The following is a 23,299-nucleotide window of genomic DNA, read 5'->3' on the forward strand; positions in this document are numbered from 1 at the left end:
TATTCTGAGCACTGCTTTTCTCTTTATTAGGAAAAAAAATTCTTGTAAAAGAGGTATATGTTGCATGAAAGCTTTTATGAAAGCTTTATTTTTTTGGCAGTTCCATGTGTCAATATGGAATGTTGTCATTCCCGTGCAAGCACATCTATGACCCTGTGGTTTTCAGTTAGTTTATACTCTAATAAAGATTGCTTATATTTATAGCTGCCATAAACGCTATATTGTGCTCTGCAGCTCTTGGACACTACTTTGCGTCTCTCTGATCTGTAAGACTCATGCAACCTCCTGAGAACATAGACAGAAAGCAGCAACACACAAGGACTGACATACACTTTGATTAATTTTTCAGTAAGTTTATTAGGCAAGAGGTATCATCAAGTAAACTAATGTTAATGAATAAGTAGTAACGTCTCTTCAGTGCTACTACTTAGATAACAGTACGTGAGTTTGATCTGAACTTTCTCTATGATTACAGGTATATTTGGTTACATTCTAGCAGTTGCTTCTTTAGATGTGATTCTTTTACAACATGATTACTTCAGAACGGCAATTTCTCTTAAACATATTCAAAGAAAAAAAAAGTCAATCTGCATAGTCTTTTTTCCTTCTATCTGTAGTGTGTGATCATATGAAGTCACAGATGATTGCACATGAAGATCTATGACACACACATCCTTTGAAGCTCTGTAGTGATATCCATTCATTTCAAAGGATTTTTGATATGTGTCTATCTGTATATTTTAGCTTACTGACTTATATGACAAAATTGGTTGTCTCTGAAATCTTGAGTAGCTCAGCTGTTCAGTCTTAGGAATTCATATTTATCTTCCAAGCCTGGGCATTTTTTCTGCCATCTTTCCTGCTAACAAGGAACTTCTGCTGATCAAAATCCTTGTTTCACATATGTGTATGGAAGACAATTTACAGTAATGAGTGTGACAGAATTAATTCCACAGGGACACTTATTTTACTGCTGTTGCATATTTCATCCACCAAGTGATCTGTCCATAAAATGAAGTGAAAAACTCATTCAAGTCTGGAAATACAGGATCTAACCAAATGTATGGCTGGACAGCTTCTATCTTCCAATTGCAGTCACTCTATATTTAGCTGGACAAAATATTTGGTATCAACTTTGTCTTGCACATAGGCTTTCTTGCTTTCATGATTTGCCTTCATCTTTGGTCTTCCAAATTCAAACCTGGAAACAGAACTTGGTTAAAAATGTCAACAGTAAAGATACTATCCAAATGAGAAATTTACTACCACAGTACAAAAAGAGCCATTTTAATCAACCTTGGAAAGCTATACTACATCAAAACAGAGGAACCTCCTAAAAATCATTACAGACTGCTAGAAGATAGAGAATAACATCTACATTTTAATTTGGTCTTATGGACTCAGAACTGTGTTTGTAATAGTTTACATTATAAATAATTATTTAACTTTTATCATCACTATAAACGAATTATAGATTTGGATGCTTCTGCAGACTAGCTTTATTTAACTATTCTGAAGGAGAGCTGGTTTATTACAACTCAGTTGAACAGTGGTGATTGATCATATGTAATTTGCCTCCTTATATGTGTTGTCCTGGTGTTGGCTTATTACCCAGTGGTAAGGGCCAATTCACACACTAAGGTCAGGTATTTCTACATTTTATTCTAGTTTGCACAAACTAGGGAGTTAGGTGGTAACCCACAAAAAGCTGTCCCACGGATCATCAAAACTTTACATTATTTATACATGAGATCATCAAAACTTTACATAATTTATATATGATAACAAAGATATCAGCATTCATTTGTTGCAGATTACATCACTGTTTAATTAATTAGTACTCAGAATTCTATTTGCTAGCTACACCTGTCACTGATCAATGAGTCAGTGATCTCCCACTGCTGGAATTACATTTCCCTCAGTTACTGCGCAATTCTGATGACTTCACTCCTGGTAGCTCTTGTCCAGATAGCCCATTTTTCTTGGCATTGTCCTCCCTTTTCCTTAAAACAAAAGATTAGCCAAGCATACAACATTTACAATGTAGTTGCTTAATCATAACTGTCTAGTTGAAGACACTGATTAACAACTTTAAAAAAAACATTGCAAGTTTGGTTCAAATTTTGAGGGGCTAAATATCACAAAAATAGCAGATCACAGATGAGTTTATCTCAAAACTTCATTTGCAGTTTCAAATGTATAATCTCACTCACAGTGGAGAGTGACTAAATACACTTAGCTTTAGTCAGATAAGCTCAAGTTCTCTCCCCCTTTTTGGAAGGGCAAACTTTTATTTCCCTAGCAGACAATACTCACACGTTACATTCTCCTGCCCTTCAAAAAGGATGTTTGTGAAGATCTGATACATAAAACTAAGCTACACATTTACAAAACTACAAAACTTACCTCTACATCTCTTCCTTTTATTTACATATGGAGTTTTATAGTTCATGCAGTTCATAAGGTTTGTTCACTAACAAACCTTAAAGATGAGGGACTTATGTCTAACAAAATATGACAGAAAGGAACTATATTTTCCTGAGTTTTCAAAAACAGTGACAGCAATGCAGAAAAATATTTTCATTTTATTTTAATGGACTTTTGATGCAGGAAAAGGATGCGTTTTGGTTTCCTACCTTCATGTACTAATGGCCTCTCCTAAAGCAATGCCAGCTGTCAGTTGAAGTCAAGGTAAAACCTTAACCCTAGAAAGGACCTGGAAAGTCGTCTGGCATTCACAAGGGCAAACAATGGAATTTTGAGAACTGCACTTCCTTGCCTGTTATTCTTTATCTTTTGCAACTTTTTTCGTTACTCTCTGTAACTTTTCTGGAGGTGCGAAGATCGGCATCTTCAAAGTAACTGTTGTGTTAGTCTCCTGCAAGTAATTGCCCTTGTGTTCCTTCCTGCTGCATTCCTTCTGCCCAGATTGTTTCCTTCCTTCTAAGTTCAAAACAATTTTGATCTATCAACCAATTTTAGCCAAGTGGTGGGAAGCTGCAAAGAATATTTGACCAGTTGAGGCTGGGTAATCTCTGTGCATGGAGTTCTGACCTTTACTGTCAAAGTCTGGTTTATTACAAGTGCACTGTGCAGAAATAAAAGAGCCAGCTATGTTAGACAACAGAAATCCAGGAATGCAGAGGAGTTAAACCACTTTTCTTCATCAGTTCACCTTCTGCAAATTTTCAAGTGCATAGGCAGTTTGCTAGAGCTCAGATAAGGTGGGATTTTATGCTTGACAAAATGTAGTGAGATTTCAAAGTCTTGCTCTGTGAGGGAGAGCTGAGACCTTCCAAAGTTTTGTGGCATTTTATCACCAAAAGAAGCACTGAAACTATGCCACTATGGAATCAAGGAGGGCTGTTTCCTATTAATTTGTTTCACATTGCATTGCAAAATTCCTGGTCAGTAAAAATTTTCAATGTGTTTTATTTTTTTAAATTATCATTTTCTCTGTACCCAACTAAAGATCATAGTTAGCAGGAAGATTGCAATTATATTGCAATGTAACTTATCTGGAAGCAGTTTTGTTATCAAAAGTATAAAATATGTCACATGCTTAAAAGAGATATTTCAGACAGCTTTAATATAATGCAAATAGATGTTGAATACTTCTTCAGAATACTGGTAGTAAGTTTTCATAGTAATACAGTAACCAGTTATCTTCTGCTACCTTCCTCATATAAATTAATAAATAATTATAATATTGCTAAAAATAAACTGCTGAACCAAATGTTAAAGAAAACTAGAGATTCCTGGATGGCTTCAAGCTACTGAGACTGATGACATTTAAAAGTTGTTGTTTTATCAACATCCAAGAGGTGTGACATTTACCCATTGTCCTGTTGGACATTGGCACTGAAATAATTATGGACCTGACAGCTAACACGTAGAGAGTTTTTACTGGGGTTTCTCACTAATCAAAAATATATCTTTCAACAATTTTTCCTAAGGAAAATCTTTGTATACAATCTCATTTTTTTAAAGGAAACAATTTGGAAATGGATGTCTCCATCTGTCTCATGTTTTCTGGATGTGTGCAATAAGTAATTTCATTAGTTAAGCTTTTGTAGCTAAAGGATAAAAATGACCTCAGGATAATATTATTTCAACTAATTTAAACTTCTGAAATACATGGAGATTTAGTGGTAGAAAAAATCTGAGCTGGTGTGTAAGGTACAAGTATTTAAGAAGTTTACAACAGACCTCTTAAATCTTCCAATTGAATGATAATTGAAGCTTAATAAAAATCAGAATATCGCTTACAACATTTCTAACTAGGTATAATTACTTGAGAACTATTAATAAAAATAAAATGTCTATAGTTTTACTTCTCTTAGCAGAGCAATTAGTATGGACAAAAAAATTAAGTGAATTTAGGTATCAAAAAAATATCACACAATGAAGACAGAAGGTGGTTGCCAGACCCTACTGAAAATTGCACAAAAAATTGTCTATTTTTTCATTTGGTAGGAAATAAAACAGTGTCTTTCCACATATTCAGTGTCTTTCATACAATATGTACTGAGTTAATAAAACAAAATATGTGAGTGCATCTTTTCCATAATCATCCCCTCACATACAATAAAATCATAAAGCATTTGATTTAAAAAAATCAAGTAATGTAATTCAAGCAGTGCTCTACCAGCATGTTGACTGGACCTAATTTACTGTTTGTTATTTTCTTTAGCAAGTAATAATTCCATTCTTTTCCGTATGCTTCCCTACCACTAGGCAATCTCATCAAGCATGCTTCAGAGTGTGATGTTAAAAGGGAAAATAACTGAAGATTACAGGGTTTATACAGTGAAGTAGAAGATAGCATATCTGATTTCCCCTAAAGCTTAGTTGTCAGTGTAATGTTCTTTCTACACATTTAAGTGTACATGTATAGTGGAAAAGAAAGTCTGTAGGCTCTACTTAATTTCTACCAGTGCTTGAGATCACAGAATACTCTTGCAGCATTTTACAGGAATAGAGAGGAAATTTCCATCAACTGTAAGAGTTTAGCAGTGCCTTCAGTAAATAGTTCCATTGTGGCTTGATGAAATCAATACTTATTAAAACGTCCTTAAGTTCAAAATAATGTAAGCAGAAAACAGCAGGGGATGAGAAAACCATCATAAATATCTAGACTGAAATATCAGCAGCCAGTCCGTACTTGGTGGCAGTATCTTACTCATACAACACACCAGCAGGCCAGTCCTGGCATAGGAGGATCACATGGAAAGCTGTTTGTACAATCAATTTTGTCACTGATACCTTTCTGTGGGGTCTGTAATATTTACAAATTCCCAAGTGAATTACCCCACAGAATTAAAAGTATGTCATGGTTGAATTCCAGCATTAGTGCAGCTTTGGTATTCTTACATTTGTATTTATCCACAGTCACTTTTCCACATGAAAAGATGTCTATGGGCTATATTTATTATCAGCTACACTGTGCTGTTCCACAACATGCAACTAAAATCGACTTCAAGTAATAAAATCTAAACATCTGCCTCCATTTGTTACAATAACCATTTAATTACATAACTGCAGCAACTTGCTCTGGCTGAAGATTTGTGTGGATTTTTTGAAAGCAGCATATATGATCATTGTCAAGAGGCCGAGGAGATAATCTAGAGCTAAAGATTAAACTCATAAGCAAACAAAATAAAAGGACAACTAGTTCTATAATACATGATAACACAAACTAAAATAAGAAAAATTTTGTGAGTTATATATGTCATTAATATTACAAGAAAATTAGTGTACTCAATCAGATGAGTTACATTTTAATGTTATAAAAAGATTTGACAGATATTTACATGAAGACATATCCATCTGCAGAACATAAGATCTTCTTCATATGTTTTCAGTTCTTTATTTAATTATTTTTTTAAAATGGAAGTTATACATGTTTGTGGGGGTTTTTTTAGCAGCCTTTTAATTTCCTTTCTACATATCATGGCATACTTAATCAAAACTGTTATTTAAATTGCCCTAAATAAGGAAATAAACAAACAAAAAACATTGACATGGCATTATTTTCGAAAGCAAGGAATTTTTTGAGGTGAGTTGAATACTTTCATTTGCTTTTTTCATATTATATTGTTCTGTAACAGGGAGTCAACATAGTAATGGACTAAAATTATTCCATAGTAAGAAATTTAGGCTGGCACAAATGAATTTCAATGATTTGGATTTTAAGATCAGAGTCAAGGCAGGGTCCAAGGCACTCTGCATGCCTGTCCACCACCTAATTATATATTATTATAACTATTGAATATTTTTAAATTCTAATTTTGTAGTGGAGCTGAAGCCACACAGGGAGAATGCCTACTGTAATGTATTCTCCAGAAAATGAATGAATATAAATGTGTATTTTTGTATCTGACACAACTGCCCTTATTGCATACTCCACTATTGTCTGTCCTGGGGAAGGAAGGCTGTGGTGAAAGTGCAGTACCAAGTGCACCACGAAATTGTAATTTTGGGATGCACACAAATCATAAGGTTGGGGCAAACTCTTCCTGATTTTAGCTAATACTCACAGTCATGAACATTTCTTCTAGATTTTAAACAATGAAAACTCCTCCCCCTCTTCCCTCTTTCCTACAATTGAACAAAATTGTATGCACTATATGTCCTGTATTGCCTCAACACCTTCTTACATCTTTTTCCTGTCTGGAATATAAAATAGATTTTAGAAGATTTAGTATGCACATATTGTACTTTTAATGCACTCTTTTACATTCTTCCTTTGAAATGCCCATAGTTTTTATATAATATACTATTACCTTGCTGTCATTCCCTTCATGTTCAAATTAATGAGATTTTTTGTACATGCATCCAAATTGTTTGATATTCTCTGATAGAGATGCTTTTAAAAATTTTCATGTCAATACAGATGTAGAAGTCTTCTAATATTTTCAACTGTGACAATCTTTGATATTACATAGAACCAGAGCTGTGATAAAAAAATGGAAATGTTTTGCTAGTCTTCTAGCTTTTGTAGCTCTATTTCAATGAAGAATTAATTTCTCCAGATCTAATAGACTAATTTAGCACTTCAAAGTATTGTACTTAATGTATAAGACTCATTTAACACACACTAGTCTCTTCCTAACAATGATTAATGATAGGGCATAAAAAATTGGATCAAACAGTTTTCTTATTCTTTAATTTCATCTTTATTCATAGAAAATGCTGCTTAACTGCTTAAAGGTTTACACCTACTATCCATTTTTGCATTTATAAATCTGCAAAAGGAAAGTTTAATTCTTGTATGTTGTTAACCTTCTTCCTTTAAAATACAGAATGGAAATTCTGATATTTGCAAATGAAGCTAATACCTACATATGTTCTCATTAAATACTTAATATAATAGTTCACTTTTTATTAAAACTGAGTATATTTGTTACAATAATAATAACAACTTCATTTTGGGATCACACAAACTCTTCCTAAAGGTAGCCTCAGACAGTTCAGAATAAAAGGGAAATAATGCACAGGAGAGGCGGAAGAATTTAAATGTAAATTTCAGAGGCTTTCTTGTACTTGACAATGAATAAGATCAGGAAGATTGGTAGCAAAGGTTGATCATTAGGCAAAAAAAAATTAGCTGTGATCCTAAGTCATACAAAGTTATTCTTCACTGTTCTTAAGACAAGTTAAAACATGAAATCAAGCTAAAACAGGAGGGGAGAGGAAAAATAGGTATAGCCTTTAGATCCTGTGGATATAACAAAGGCTCTGACACTTAGCATGCTCAGACATTTACATTTTAAAAGGTATCTCAGAGACTCCATATTTTTAGAGAAGAATGCAAATAATAACATTAGCTGCAGCGAATGATAAATATTCTTTCTGAAATTGAATTAGCTTCTGGAAAAACTTCTAAGGATTTGTTGTTTTACTTCACATTCATTCTTTCAGTAAAACCTCTTCACTAGGATGCAGTCAAATCTACTTTAATGTACAGTTCAGGCTGATCTTGTACATACTTTCTCATTTTAGGATTTGGGGCACTATGAAAAATTTTATTTCTTTTTCCTCAGTCCACTAAGACATGTTCGTGATTGCATCACTATGACAAAATTGAATAATTAAAAATTCTTATTTAATGTGTTACCTGGAGACAGACTGCTTGCTAGAGAAATCAGTACTCCTGCTCCACCTTTCAAAATGGTGTCATGGCAAGCTTGTCTGTAAGTCATTCAAAAGTAGCATTTTAAGGAATTAGTTACAATCCTGAATGTGGTAGAATAACCTCTGGTGTGGTTCATGTCAGGTATACATTTACTTTCTGAAGGGTATCTATGTACTTCCGAGCATTCCAGGGTATGCATAGCCACTAAAACCTGTCAGGATATCACATATTACTTCCAATCTGATGGTGAAGAGGTTTTTTTCTGGATTTAATAATTTTGAAAGTTTTAAGGAAAAAAAAAAGGGTAAGCAATGACTTAAATAAATAAAAATAAAAGTAAACTCAAAATAATTGTGGGCAATTTTGAGAAGAATACCTATGTTGAGATTTTAATAATTTAATAAAATATGCTTTAAAAAATATGTGGATTTTGGTGCTTTTTCCCCCCTGTTTGAACCATGGGAAGTGGGAAAACAATACACATTCCAAGGGCTTTCACATGTGAAATTTGTGTGTTTTATCATTTGGCTTATCATATAACAGGAGTTTTTATCTTTAATTAAGGTCATTGTCTTTCAGTGACTATATGGCTCAATGACGTCACGGAACACCTCAGTTTTTTGGGGTTTTGTTTAATTTTGTTTGTTTCCTTAGAAAATTTTAAAATAACTTACTGAGGAGAATAAATTAATATCATAACATGGAGAACATTACATAATGAGTGAAAATCGCATAATGAGTGAATCACACTCATCTTTCCATTTGTAAAAACAGTTCAAACTCAAACACTGCTCCCACTGCTGGTACTTATTTCCAACTTGTTGTCAATCACAAATTTAAAAAAAAATCCTCTGTTTTTTCCTGTATGAATCAGGGCTGTCAACCCCTCTTTTCCAACAAGAAGAAATGCTTTCAAATAATTTTAAAGAATGAGAAAATTATGAGTTTTAAGTTTCTAAATCAATACAGGAAATCCTTTGCATAAATTAGAGTCCTCATAGTGCTGATGGATCATCAGATGTATGTGTACATGTTTCAGAAATTTACCACGTGTGGTAAGCTAACAGGTCTTTTCGGGTATTTCTGCATATTTATGATTTCTAAAACTCTTGTATCTTTTTTTATAATTGATGGTATATTATTTTAAATAGCAGTTAGAAGATGTCTGTAGCCAAAAAATATTCAAATATGTCTTTTTATACCATAAATGGTTTCCAAAGAGTTTTATTATAGTATGTAATATGATACCTTCTATATTATTTTGGAACGAAGGAAGTGTATTTCTGTACAGTGAATGATAATATGATTATAAAAAAATTCTAGCTGTGTTAAGAACAAGAACTATGTCATTACCCAAAGAAGATATATAAACTTTTTTCTCATAAATTTAATGTGTTGTTGTGCAGTATTTTAAATTCTAGTAAAAATAAGATATAATACTTTCCATAATATTCCCCAGTGGACAGCTGAGACTATTTTTCTTGGCTTCTGAACTTCAAATCAAGTCCATTGTCAAGAGTCTCATTATTTTTTGATCAATCTACTGATGGAGCGGTGCTCTAGTATGATCAATGTGACTGCATTTAACTTCTTCTAAGCAAAGATTTTTACAAATAAAAGTCCATTCAGTTCTGGATCATTCTTTAAAGGTGAAAGGTTGGTTCTTTTACAGTGAAGGTAAGATTCTATCTACACTGATTTTAACTTTTTATCTGTTTTGCTTTTTTTACATATTTATATCATATAGAGGATTATGTTTAAATGTTATAAAATTATGGCAATGAAAAGACATATTATAATCTGTTGGAAGCTGCCCTGAATAATCTTGCTGGAAGGAATAAAGCAGCTATTTTCATTTAAGACTTGTGAAATAATTTTATTTTTTGTAAAAGCTTTCTCAAGCATTATTAATTTCAGAAAGAAAAATGGAGTAACTTTTTCTGGCAAAAATACTACCTTATGTAATCATATTAGCTCAACCTCAAATTTCACCCTATAATTTTATATGAATTATTTACAATATATTTTTCATTTTCCCTCATGGCATTTCTGTACCATGACTATATGATTGTAGCATGATTTGTACTGAGATTTCTGGCTGGTAGTCACTCATCACCCCATAGTTAGTTGCATTTTGGTACTCTGACATTTGAAGGAATCAAAGCCAAATCTGATGATGCAAAAGCTGGTATGATTTACCTGACCTTCAATGGGATTATAATGCACATTAGCACTTGTACTTCCTACCAAGTACTAATTCTGTAGGAAAGCAGATGCATTTCACAGAAATGAGTGTCCACATCAGTCCATCTGTTCTGTGCACAGCAGTAAACATTCAAGCACATGCAGGGAATCTATGAAGATGCCTGAGCCATCACTGCTGTTACTTGCTCTGTCAGTATGAAAAAACAGCTCAGCTAGAACCTGCACAGTTCAAAAGTGCATTTTCAGAACCAATAAAGCAGTTACTCAACCCCGCTCTGAGCGTAAGCAGCTGTGGGAGGGATTTGTTTTACCCTGGGTAAGATGCTGACAATATAGATCTCTCCACATCAAGCCAACATCACTTCTCTTGACAGTAGGTGCAGAGAAAAATAAAATATTTTTAGAACACAGCCACAACCTAGCTGATCTATCTGGGGACTTTTGTAATTTTTGTATATGCTGAAACAGACTCTAGAAATGGCTACTTATGCCTCAGAATCACAAAGACTGCTTTGCTAATTAATTCAAATACTTGCACTTATTTATAGAAAAATCCATTTCCCATGTCCTGTAGTCCACCTTAAATCCAGATTAGATATTGTTGATTTTTACTCACTAGGATAAAATTTACTATTCTCTGGGAATATATATGCAGGGATGGAACTAGGTTGCTATAGTAATACTAATTCGTTCAAATTTACCTTCATGTCTAAAAATGTATATAAAAAAAGAACCTCCCAAAGCTTCACCTATATTTAGAATGTTTTTCTTGTACAAACAGAAATAATACAGTTGCTGTGTTTGCCCAGTGAGCTTTCTCATATAGCTTTTCTCACTTTTCAAGTTTTGAAATTTCTGAAATAACATTATGAAATTTAAAATCAGGAATAAACATTTGAAGGAATCTCTTTTAGCAGTCTTTATGGACTGATCTAAACAGATGCTGTTGTGGCCATTTTCTATTATTTTTTAATATAATTTTAAATAGTTTTAATTTACTTTTTTGTTCAATAGCTTGACTTCTCAGGTGAAAAGAAAATGATCTGTTCATTGCTATTAACAAAATATACATCTTGCAATGAAATACATGGTACCTCTGATAATACAAATTAGTATATTATACGTTTTAAAGTGAATAATTGGTATTTCTTTCTGAATAGAAAAAATCGTAAACTAATTTCCATTTTTCTTCTTTTCAGAGCCCATCCTGCTCCATGAACATGATATTGCTGCCAGTGGGTTCCAACAGCAGTTCACCATAGTACTGGTTCTCTCCTTCTTTCTCTTCCTGCTAAGAAGTAAATAGTATCTGTACTCTACTGCCAGCTAAGCAATGCTTTTACCTTATTTTTTGGTGATATAAATATTTTGTATATATATGGTGCAACTTCCACAACTATTGCACATGTTATCTTTGTGTATATGTGGGCAGAAAGCCAAAAGGGATCATTTTTAGGGTTCTTAAAGTAGTAACACACCTGACACAAATAATCTTTAGATCAAGAAGGTATAAAGATCCTGAGTGATTAATCAGTAATATCTGTCCTCTAGCTCCTAGGACAGTGAAAAAAACCCTAAAAATCTTGCTGGGATGAATGAATAGAATGGCTGCATATGAGAAATGTGAAGTGCTCATAATAAGGTCTCAGTTGAAGTTTTGTGCCCAGTTCTTATCATCCTGTTTAAAAAAAAGGTATGGACTAATAGAAGAGAACCAAACAGATTTTAAAAAAAGGAAAAATAAGCATTACATTAGAAAATGTGATGTGGGAGGAAAGATTAGAAGGTGTTTAGCCCAGAAATGGAAAAATGGTGAAGACATAAGTGTTCATTATTTAAAATGCACTAAACTGTTTTTCATGGAAATAGAGTAAATGCACTTGAACTTAGATAGATGCAAAGTCTTTACTATACATATAACAGGATGTTTCTGATAAAAGCGTTCAAAAATCAGGACCTTTAGCATGAGAAGTTAAAAGATTAAAAATTTCTTGGGAGTGTAGCAGTTCTGTGTCAAACTTGCTTGTATCAAATTGCTATATAGGTTATTCAACACAGAGAGAACCATGACTTTCTATGATTTAGCATTTTGAAACTCCTCTCATGTCAAAAATGTTAAAATTAGTGTGGTACTACTTACAAAATCTGATTGTAAAATAGGCATAATTTAAAATGTAGTATTTGTTTCTTTGAGATAGTATGTTTCCATTTTCCAGTGTGAAACAATGATGCCTGATGATAAATGGGTTTTGTTGTTTTGTTTTGTGAGAGTTACTCTTTGTGGCATCATTTTTCCTTCAAGATATGTTTTTCTTTACTGTATCCATTTGTCAAAATGATTCAGTAAATAATTTCTATCAGCTCTTCATCCATGTTACCTGAGAACAAATTATGCACGCAGACCACTGTTTGGCAGTCCTGCCTATTACTGCCCATGTGTTTATTTCTGCAGCACTTAACTGTACAGTGGATATGCATCTGCAGTCTAAAGGCTGTGTCTCTTTTAGTCTTATTAGGAAACTCACATTCTTCTCCATGGATCAATGCTTAATTCAAACCTCACTGTTGAGCAGAATGATCATCATATATTATGGTTCAAATCAAGGTCACCTTTGAATAATGCATATTGAAACCGAGTTATAATCTTTCAGGAACGTTTTCATGTCTTAAAAAATGGTAATGCATTTTATTTCTGGAGAGGGAAAGAAAAACACAGAAAAATATGAGAGAAATATAAATTTCTTTTACAACCAAACCATACCTTTCCAGCAAAGGTTTATGAATTCTTGCCAGAGAGTTAAGGCTAACCTCTATTTGGCCCATCTGGAAATACAATGGATGAATCTCAGATTTCTTAGTACATGATTTAGGTGGCATAGAAAGAATGAAATCATCTCCTATCTCCCCTGGTTGACAGGTGCTATGCAGTTTCTCAGCTGTCGAGTGCCATCAAGTTCTCCTCTCTACAAGGATTTCAATAGAGGCTGGCCTTGTGTTTCCGCCCTGCCTTGTGTTTCCACCCTGCCTTGTGTTTCCACTCTGCCTTGTGTTTCCACTCTCCATTCCATCCTCCTTAGCAGGTGCTTACAGTCTGCATTTCACCCAGGGAGCAGCAACTGTATTTTACCCTATGATTTCTGGATAACTTCTTGTTTTCCTCTAATTTCACCCCCAGCCACCTTTCCACAATAATGAAAAAATATTTTCATTCTTCACAATTTATTTTTTACCTCTAAAATGTTCTGTGATTGTTACTAAAGAAATCAGTGATGACATGATGTCTTTGAATTGAACTATATTCTGAGGTGTCAAACTCTCTGGGCAGAAAGAGTGGACAGAGACAGTCTTCAGCATGACCTTGATTTATATTAGGAATATTTGGACTGTGAATTTTACTACTCCTCTCACACATTTTTCAAGGCATTGATGCTCTATTGATGAGAAATATGACCTCACAGTATTTACTTTCCTCTGCTTTATGAAGTTTAAAGTCAACTAATCATCACACAAGTTCATTCACATTTTTAAAGACCCTCTGAACTAAAAATGTGGCTTTTTAAAGTTCATCCGTCATTTGGGAAATAAGCACCTTTTTGACTGAAGACTTGAGTGAACGGTTTTATGTTTCAGCTGCAAAACTATGTCACATATATGGGTCAAGGAGTTTATAACAGGAAGATCAAAATCTCATTAACATCATGTTTTAAAGTTGCCCAGTCAGAAATGCATAATAAAGTAAAAAAGAAAAGCAGATTTTTAAATTATATTTACCCCCATGGATATTTATGTTTACTCAGATATATTTAATTCAACAAAGAAATAGATGCTACTTTAATAGAATAACCACATCTACTCACCAGTGCTGGATTTTCTTGCAATACACAAAACTACATTGCAATAGGCAAATGCAATTCTGACACCACATTCCACCGTTCCTTGGTAATTTAGTGACCATGTTTTAAATATTATAGTCTCAATGAACTGACATACTACCTACCAGAAAATGAATAGTCAGCTGATTCTATGTTAAATACTTATTCCTGCACAAGCAACTTAATATCTCTGACCTCTTATTTAAGCCCAGTTGTAGACATTAGAGATGTACAATCTGTAGAATACAACTGTTGTCCGTCATATTTCAAAAGCTGCTTGGGAAGAATTTTGTCAAATGAGAAAGCAAAAAGTTCCCTAAATGACTTTTCACCATGGGGGGAAAGCAAGGAGGAGACTTTCTGTGCCAATGGAAGATAATTCCATTTAGATTTGCAGAACAAGAAAGCCTGGTTTGTTTCTTTTTAATGTATTGTACCAGCAAGACATTACTTTCCTAGCAGACTAACTGATTTCATTCTCAGCTAATGGCTGGATATTAATCAAGACTCCTTTGTGTTTTCCAGTTTTTAAGTGGTTTCTGAACCTGTGTTCAGTTTTTATTTTTGAAGTACAGTTTATCAGATTTGTGTCAGTTCTCCAAATAATTTGATTTTGATGACAACAAAAATAACAATAGTAAGAGTACATTGCTTATATCATAGTATATGAGGGTCATTAACTGTATATAAATAAATATTTCAACCACATCATGTTGTGCAATTACCAGGAATTTGATGTTGTCATATTGTCACCTTTTGAATAGCTGTTCCTAAAACTTTTAGTAAATGGATTTATGAATTGAATTACCTACAGAAATATTTATGACAGGGGTTTATGTTTGAGAGAAAATAAAATATTTGTAGAGATAGCTGGTAGACAGGATTGTCAGGTTGCCAATCGTTAGAAGAAATCAGCATGAAGCAAAATATGTCTTGATTCCTGATTGATAAATCCCACTGTTTTCCCATAAACATCATACTCTCTCTGCCAAAATTCCTAAATATTACCAAAATGCTTGTGCTACTAGACTGTTGAAAATAAAATAACCTGCTGCGCAATATTCCAGTAAGATTAGTAACATTCTGGAATTGCAAAACAATAAGAATTAACTCAATAATACATATACATGATTCCTAGTTGTTTCATTATTCCTTCAGAAACAGTATGACACCTACATCTAGAAAAGCATTTATTTCCATCTCACTAACTGATGAGCAGATTGGGTATAATACTGAGCTATCTCAATTCATTAGTAACGTTTCTTTTCCAGCTTATACTGGCTACATGAGGGCTTGAGGAATAATAATAGTCTTTTCCTAAGGCCTGTGTGAAGTCTGATCCTGATAGTCAGCTATTTGAACAGTTCCTGTGTGACAACTTCATTGTCATGACTGTGAACTGTGCCTGAAGCACTTACATCCAGATCATGGGAAATAGTTGAGCAGTAGACACTAATAAGACTTACACAGCTGCTAGGATGTAGCACTAATATCTACTTTTTTTTATTCATGCTCTGTCACATTTGCCTTGCAAAAATCATCTGGCTGGGCACATAGACATAAAGTTTAGAAAAACAAAGGTATCACCCTCAGTAACTGATACTCTGTGTATCAGTTGACTATAGTGACAACTCTGACTTTTTGACTATATTGTCATAATGTCTTGTCAAAGAGGATGAAGCATCAATCTGAGCTCATAATTAAATAAGATTATTCAGCGCTCTTATTACATCACTGGTGGCTTGCTTTATCTAGTAACAAAAGGTGGGGAGAAAAAGGACATTTTGGTCTTAGATCTTTATTCAGTCTCTACTTACCTAAACATTTAAATACCTCTTTGAAATATGTCCATCCTAAAAAAGAGGAATGGAGCACCTCTCCTTTGATGAAAGGATAAAGCAGTTGGGATTGCTCAGCCTGGAAAAGAGAAGACTTCATGGTGGCCATCCATTATCTGGATAGAATTTACAAGAAAGATGGAGAATATTTACAAGAGCATGTGGTGAGAAGACAAAGGGGAATGGCTACAAACTGGAAGAGCATGGGTTTAGGTCAGATATTAGGAAGATAATCCTTACTGTGACATTGGTGAGGCACTGGAACAGACTGCCCAATTAAGTTGTGGATACCCCATCCCTGGAAATGTTCAAGACCAGTTTGGATGGGGCTCTGAGCAACCTGGTCTAGTGGAAGGTGTCCCTGCCCATGCCAGAGCAGTAGGAACTGGATAATCTTTAAGTTCCCTTCCAAAACAAGCCACCCCATGATTCTAAAATTCTAAAATTCCAAATTTCTATGATGACTTCAATAACAAAAATAAATATAAGGCAAGGAAACACACTAATACCAGTGAAATGTGTAACTGGGGATAAAATAATTATAAGTGTTCACTTCATGTTTTGTAAATTAGTAATACATGGATTTTGATCTCTACTAATGATAAATAATTGGAAGTTGAAATTGATTTTACCATGTGAGAAAAAGTCAAGGTCATAGAGAACAAAATATCTTATATGAAAATATTAACTTTTATAATTTGTAATTCTGTGGCAATTAGATATATGCTGAAACACTGAAAAATGTTGATTCATTCAAATAGTATTTGCAAAAATATAATGAATTTAATAGATTTACCTGTACAAAGATTTCAATATCCAGAACAGAATCTGACCAAATGTTAAAAAGAGAAAGATGGCATAGTTCAGTCCTTAGGATATTGCTGCAGAGCTGAGAAAGCAAATTACCTTTTAAATTCTTCACTATTATTTTATTGTGGGTTTGATTTATTTTTTTATTTCTCTTTTTATTCTTTTAATTTTTTCTTCATTCCTGCGTACAAAACCAGAATAGGAATATAATTTATTTTTTCTCTCAATAGTTATAGGCACATTGCTATGATGACCAAGACTGCTTAAAGTGTTCAATGTGGGATGGATTCTAACCTGCATTTTCTTTCTATGACTTTCATGGAACAGGACCCACAGATTCCCTGTGATCCTTCTTACTGAGCTTTACTGTAACCTCACTAATTATTTCACTCTTTTATATATTTAGAGCTCACTGATCTTCTATTTCTGGCTGAAATTCCTACTGTTAGTTATATCCAGCATAATTCAGTGTTTTACAAATGTCCATCAGTAAATTTTGCATCATGCTTTCAAGGTAAAAGTGAGCTTTTAATCTTCCCAAGCTAGGCTTTTTTATAAGCTGGAGGGGAAATGGAGGAGGAGGATTTGTTACTTAGCCTTTCAGGATCAAGCCTTACTCCACTTGTTTTCAGAGCAGCTTTCCTTGTGGATGTTAGGCAAGATGTACTGGCACTTTTCATTTTTTAATTACAACTAATTTTAAAGATTACAATTGGTGATGCACTTTTTTCCCTCAATCCCAATCTTTATGAAACAACTGGTAGTATAAAAAAGAAAGGATTAAGTCTGAAGCACATGAAAATTTGTGTATTTGAGGTCATAAATATGGGTCTTGTTCTAACTGTAAAAAAAAAAAAAAAAAAATATATATATATAAAATATTCTGATGAAAGTCCACACAGGATATACATCATGTAGAATCACCAGTACATATTTTTAGTTTCACTGTCCCATTGCTATTGCATGTGTAGACAGGGGTAGAATAGGAATCTTACTAAATTGAATGGATGTATGATTAAAGTAGATAACATTTCAGAGGCTTTATTTTAAAATAATTTGTACACATTAATAATTTTACTATTTTTTTAGCAGTTTTTCCAAATTTGAATTTTTTATTAAGGTTGCAGCCTTGCAAACACTTAAACTGGTCAATAGGTAAGGTAGAGGTGTCACTGTGTATTTGAATTTGCTTTCAGTGAATGTGATGTTTTAATTCTTTCATTTCTTCACTCTGTACAAAGCAGCCCAATACCACTTTGGATGGTGGTCTGAGTAGCCTAGTCTAGTGGAAGGTGTCCCTGCCCATGGGAGGGTGGTTGGAAAGAGGTGATCTTTAAGGTTCCCTCAAACACATCTCTGATCCTATGCTATCTACACAGTGGTTGCTACATTTATTAAGGCTTCTAAAGTGATATTCTGAAGGTACAAACTTTTTCCACAGACTTTTTGAGAGAGGTGTTTTTGCTTCTTCAATATTTCCATTACCATGTGAACATAAGGCTCAACAAACAAAAATGCCAAGTTCTGCCCCTCTGAAGAAATAACTCCCAGCAATGATGAATGGACTGGAGCATCATGCACCTGAGGACAGACAGAAGGTGTGAAGAGAGACTGAAATAGAAAAGAAATATCTGACTGGAAATGGTCTGGAGTAACCTGCAGTAGCTGACCCACCTTTGAGCACAGGAGTTGGGCTTGATGACTCTCTCCTTGATGAACTGTGTCTCCATTCAAACTCAAACATTCTGTGATTCTGTGTTTCTATACTTGACACATTCACATTACTAAGGGATGGAATAAAGCATGAAAACAGAGTCTGACTATGGAGGATACAAAAAAAAAAAAGTTGAATATTTCAGAAATTCAGCATAAAAGAATGAAATAATTAAATGCATTTATAAACATGGTTAAATTTTAGCATTTTGTACCTTTTGAATACTTGACTTTTTAAACTAAATGTCCTTTTAGCATTATGAAGCAATGATGTCTTGGTTTTGATTGATGATGTCTTTTTTGCATGACAATGAATAAAAAGTTCTATAGACTATTATTCCTCCTCAAGAAAATGAAGCTTTTGCAAATAAATATTAATGAATTTTTATTCTAAGTGTTGTTTGTTTCATTTCATTATCATAATGAAAAACAATAGTGTAGAGTTACTTTTTTTAAGGTGACCTTGCAACATCATTTACAAAACTGTCGCAACAAAATAGTTTTCTCTGTCAAATAGAATATTAATCTCTCAAAATAATTAAGATGAGAAATTACTAGAACAAGCTTGTGTGCTTTAAGTATGCCACCCAAAGAAAAATAGTTAAATGTGAAATAAAACATATATTTTCTTTGAAGACTGGAAAATTACATAAAATTACTGAGGCAGGTTTTTTTGCTGTTTTTTATATCTTCTCAGAAGACCTTTTCTTCCCACTGCACTCTCACATAATACCAAGCCCTTACATTTACCAAGGTGCTCTTTCCAAAGCAGTGAAGTAATTTAGTCATTCCAGCTGCTTTTTACTTCTGAGTTTCATAGGAAAAAGAAATACACATCTATATTTGTGGTTTTCAAAGTGAGGGTGGCCTCAAATGCGTTATGAAATATCTCAGCACTTCAGGTTTTTATTTCAAGATATTTTCATGCAGTTAGTCTTCAATTGGAAGGCATTTGTTTGGTCAGTGCTCTTTTACTGGATACCCCAAGCGTCAATCCATATGCTGCCACGATTCAATCAAATTAACCAAGATGTGCTTGTCTCACCCAGGTCTATTTGGATCCTCCATTTGTACACACACACACACACATATATATAGACAAACACAAACCCCAACATCACCACCCTTCATTATTACTGAAACAGCACATCCATGAGATGAAGGTGTGTTTCGCATTTGGCCCAACAGGTCAGTATTAACTCTTGGCTACTGTCCTTAATTCTGAGTTTTCCCTTCATTTGTAGCTGATAGAAATAAATGCAAAATGAAAAGAAGCCAGACTCTGAACGCTAATGTGACATAATAAACTTCATTTGTGGCTTAGCTTAATGGAAGTTCATAAGGATGACAGTGTCCAAACATCCTGAGGTAGACATTCTGGTAACCCTGTTTTGTGTCCTCAGCAGCTGTAGTTTAGTAGAGTACAATCAGATGAGCCCAGAATTCCAGTAAAATCAAAGGGAATCTTTCTTTCCCGTTGCTTTCAGTGGCTTGAGGACCACAGCCTGGACCTGTTCCTATATGTGTTCATACAGTCCGTGGCTCAATGCCTCATCTAAAGTTATTAATATAAATCTATACCAGTGACAAAATATACACAAACAAATGTAAACACAATTTTAGTAGTCTGATACATGTAACCAAGAATTTCAAAGAGTAAGTGGAAAGAATTTAAAACTTTGGCCTCATGTAGATTTGCCCCTTTTTTCAGTCTCTCAAGGGCAAGAGAAAAACCCACCTTCCTATGGTTCTGATGAAAGCTACATATTACAAAGTTCTCTGCCACAACTCATAAGACTCAAAGTCTCTAAAGCAGTAATGCAGTCTAGCTTGAGAAAATTGTATGTATTGTGTTTACTGATCAATTTACTTTTTGTGCTAGGTACCAATCGGCAGCTAGTTCCTAATACTTCATATGGTATTTAAGGTTAATTTTGCTTCAGCAAGAGTGGTTTTAAGTGCCAGAGGGTGCTGATAATAGGAACCATGTAGTTCAAGGTAGATGGCTTAGTGTTTCTGCAAGAGAGATGTGAGTGAAAACAAAGACAAATCTGTGCACGACAAATGTCATGTAACTGAAAGGAAGGTGCTTTGAATACTAAATGTCCAGTGAATTGTCCTCTATGAACACCCTTTCTTTCATAATTCTTTAAGAATTATGTCTTAATAAATTACATATTTACAGATTTACATAATATTTCATTTTGTAAAAATCTTTGACAGATCTTGACAAACAATCAAAGTTGACAAACAATCAGGAGATGTGACTATAATGTTCACGAACAATTTGCAGTGCTTATTGGACAGCATACTACTTGCACACTAATACAAGTAGGATTACTACAAAGGTTAATAAATCAATGTTTTGTACAGCTTTTTCTGGTTTTGAAGTCCTTTTTCCACCCTATTTTTCTTGTCTGATGAAAGGCTTCTAATTCAGACAAACTAGAGTGAAGCATGGATTTCTATACCTTTCTGGACTGGCATCAAATATGGTGAAGTCTACAAAACTATGCACATGAAAATTATCCTTTTAAAATATTTTAAAATATCTTTTTCTGAAAAAAATGTATTTATAATATGAAAATATATATAAATTGTGATTATATAAGTATTATGTTTTAAAATGTTTTTAATAGTCATACTGCCTTGTCATTATTATAATAATTGATTTATTATTAAAAAGAAAGTAACTTATTTACAAAGGGGCATCGAGTGTAGAGTCAACATTATTTTGATAGTTGGGTAAGCCTTGGGTTTCTTATTTGTTTAGGAGTATCCTCTCTGCAATGACAGTGGATTGTAAGTCATAGTCATAAAATTAAAATATATAATCATTTAACTTTATGTACTTTACTAGTTTTATTTCCAATTTATCAATGCATACATCCTGTCAGAGTAAAGTTATCTCCAAATTTTTTAAATTTTTTTTCTTAGAATGTAGTGTTATGCTACTGAGAGCCAATGTGTTAAATATTTGGATATAGTTATATACTTGTGCAGATAGATATAGCTATATAAACAAACACATATACTGATATATAAAAAGCACATTTTTTCACACCTTTACTTCTGAAAATGTATACAAGCTTAGGCAAGAAAAAGATTTGAAAATTCTCAATGTATTCTTTCTTCTGTTTATAAGCTTTGAGACTCAATTATTAGAATTAGAGTATAAATGCTGAAAAAGGGTAATTGACTGCTGAGATAACTTGTTCCCTTTTCATTATTCTTAATAAACACAAATGGCACCTAAATTATGTTTTCCCAATTATGTTGCCCCAGAGGAACTCTATAAAACCCAATTTATATAACACAAAAAGTATCTGCATACTTCATTAAATGACCATAGCACAGTCAGTAAGATATAGTAACAAAAGTAATTATTGTATTGCACTCCTCAAAATCATGAAAGAGTGTCTAATTTTTGAAAATATCCACAATGGATGAGGCCTGCAGTGGAATATTTCCATATTTCCAAGTTATAAATTTAATTTTTGTGAAAAGAATGCTACAATGAGCTGATAATGACTTCTTTCAGTATTTTGTCTTACTTTTTAGGCCTGAGCATATAAAGTGCTTTGTATGGCACCTGAAGAAGAAAATAGCATAGTTTGAAGAATTCACTGCATTGGTTACTAAGCCATTCATTGTCTCATTGGGTCACCAAAGCAAGCAAGGGCTCAGCACCTCAACACCTCTGATGGTTTGGGTCTCAGTAACTTGGACTTGCAGTATGCTAAGACACATTGCTGAACTTTAATGAGGACACATACCTGAAGTCTTTTCTGTGGTATAAGTACTCTCAGCTTTTAACCTATGTAAACTTTACTGTTAACTTGAAAGTCCCACAGTTTTTTCCTTAAAATTAGGCTAAATGCAGACAAAAGGAAGCTCAAAACAGGGCAAAGCTCAAGTCCTGAACACAAAGAATTAAAATCAGCTATCCAGATATTGATGATCCCATTGTAAGAAATCTCATTCAACTCTTCTACCACATTTACTATGTGCAAAATAATATGTGGGTCCTGCATACAGGATTACACTTGGACCACACAATTTGCATTACAAAAAAATGTCAAATTCTTCCAAGACCATAATTAAGACTATTTCTTTCTGCGTTGGAGATGGGAAAGGTAGCTTGAGATGAATGAAAATCTCCTCAAGGGCTGAAAACATTAATGAAGTCAGTGCTGACTATCTTTGAAGGGCTTTCCATGACAAATAGAAGTAATGAATGGGAAAAGTATCACTGGTGCCAATTGAAACTATGGAAAAGATTGTATTTTGGGTTTCATACTAGAAAGCACAGACCAGCAACCTGCTTACTACTAAAGAAGTTGGAAAATGCAAAAAATCAATGGGACATGGGTTTATTCTGGGTTTAAAAAACAATTATGTTTTTGAAAAATAATTGTTCTTTGTCACTGTTGAGCCGCTAGCAGAGTAAGAAGACCCAGGTTCAAAGTGGCATCAAGAAGAAGATTTTATTATTTAATTCCATCTTATATAGACTTTTCACAGGTCACCCAGATTGGTCAGTTCAAAGCCTCCCCCTAGGCCTGATTGGCCAGGCCTGAACTGTCCACATCCCGAGAAACTGTTTTTAATAACGTCCAAACTTTATCTTTGTTTATAAAACACATGAAGAAGAGAGAGAATAATTTTTATGGGAAAGGTCTGTGCTGGCCACAGTTCTTCACCTCAGAAAATAATATATACTT

This window comes from Lichenostomus cassidix, chromosome 2 (assembly GCF_008360975.1).
Source record: "Lichenostomus cassidix isolate B80296 chromosome 2, HeHo_3.0, whole genome shotgun sequence".
Taxonomy (NCBI): Eukaryota; Metazoa; Chordata; class Aves; order Passeriformes; family Meliphagidae; genus Lichenostomus; species Lichenostomus cassidix.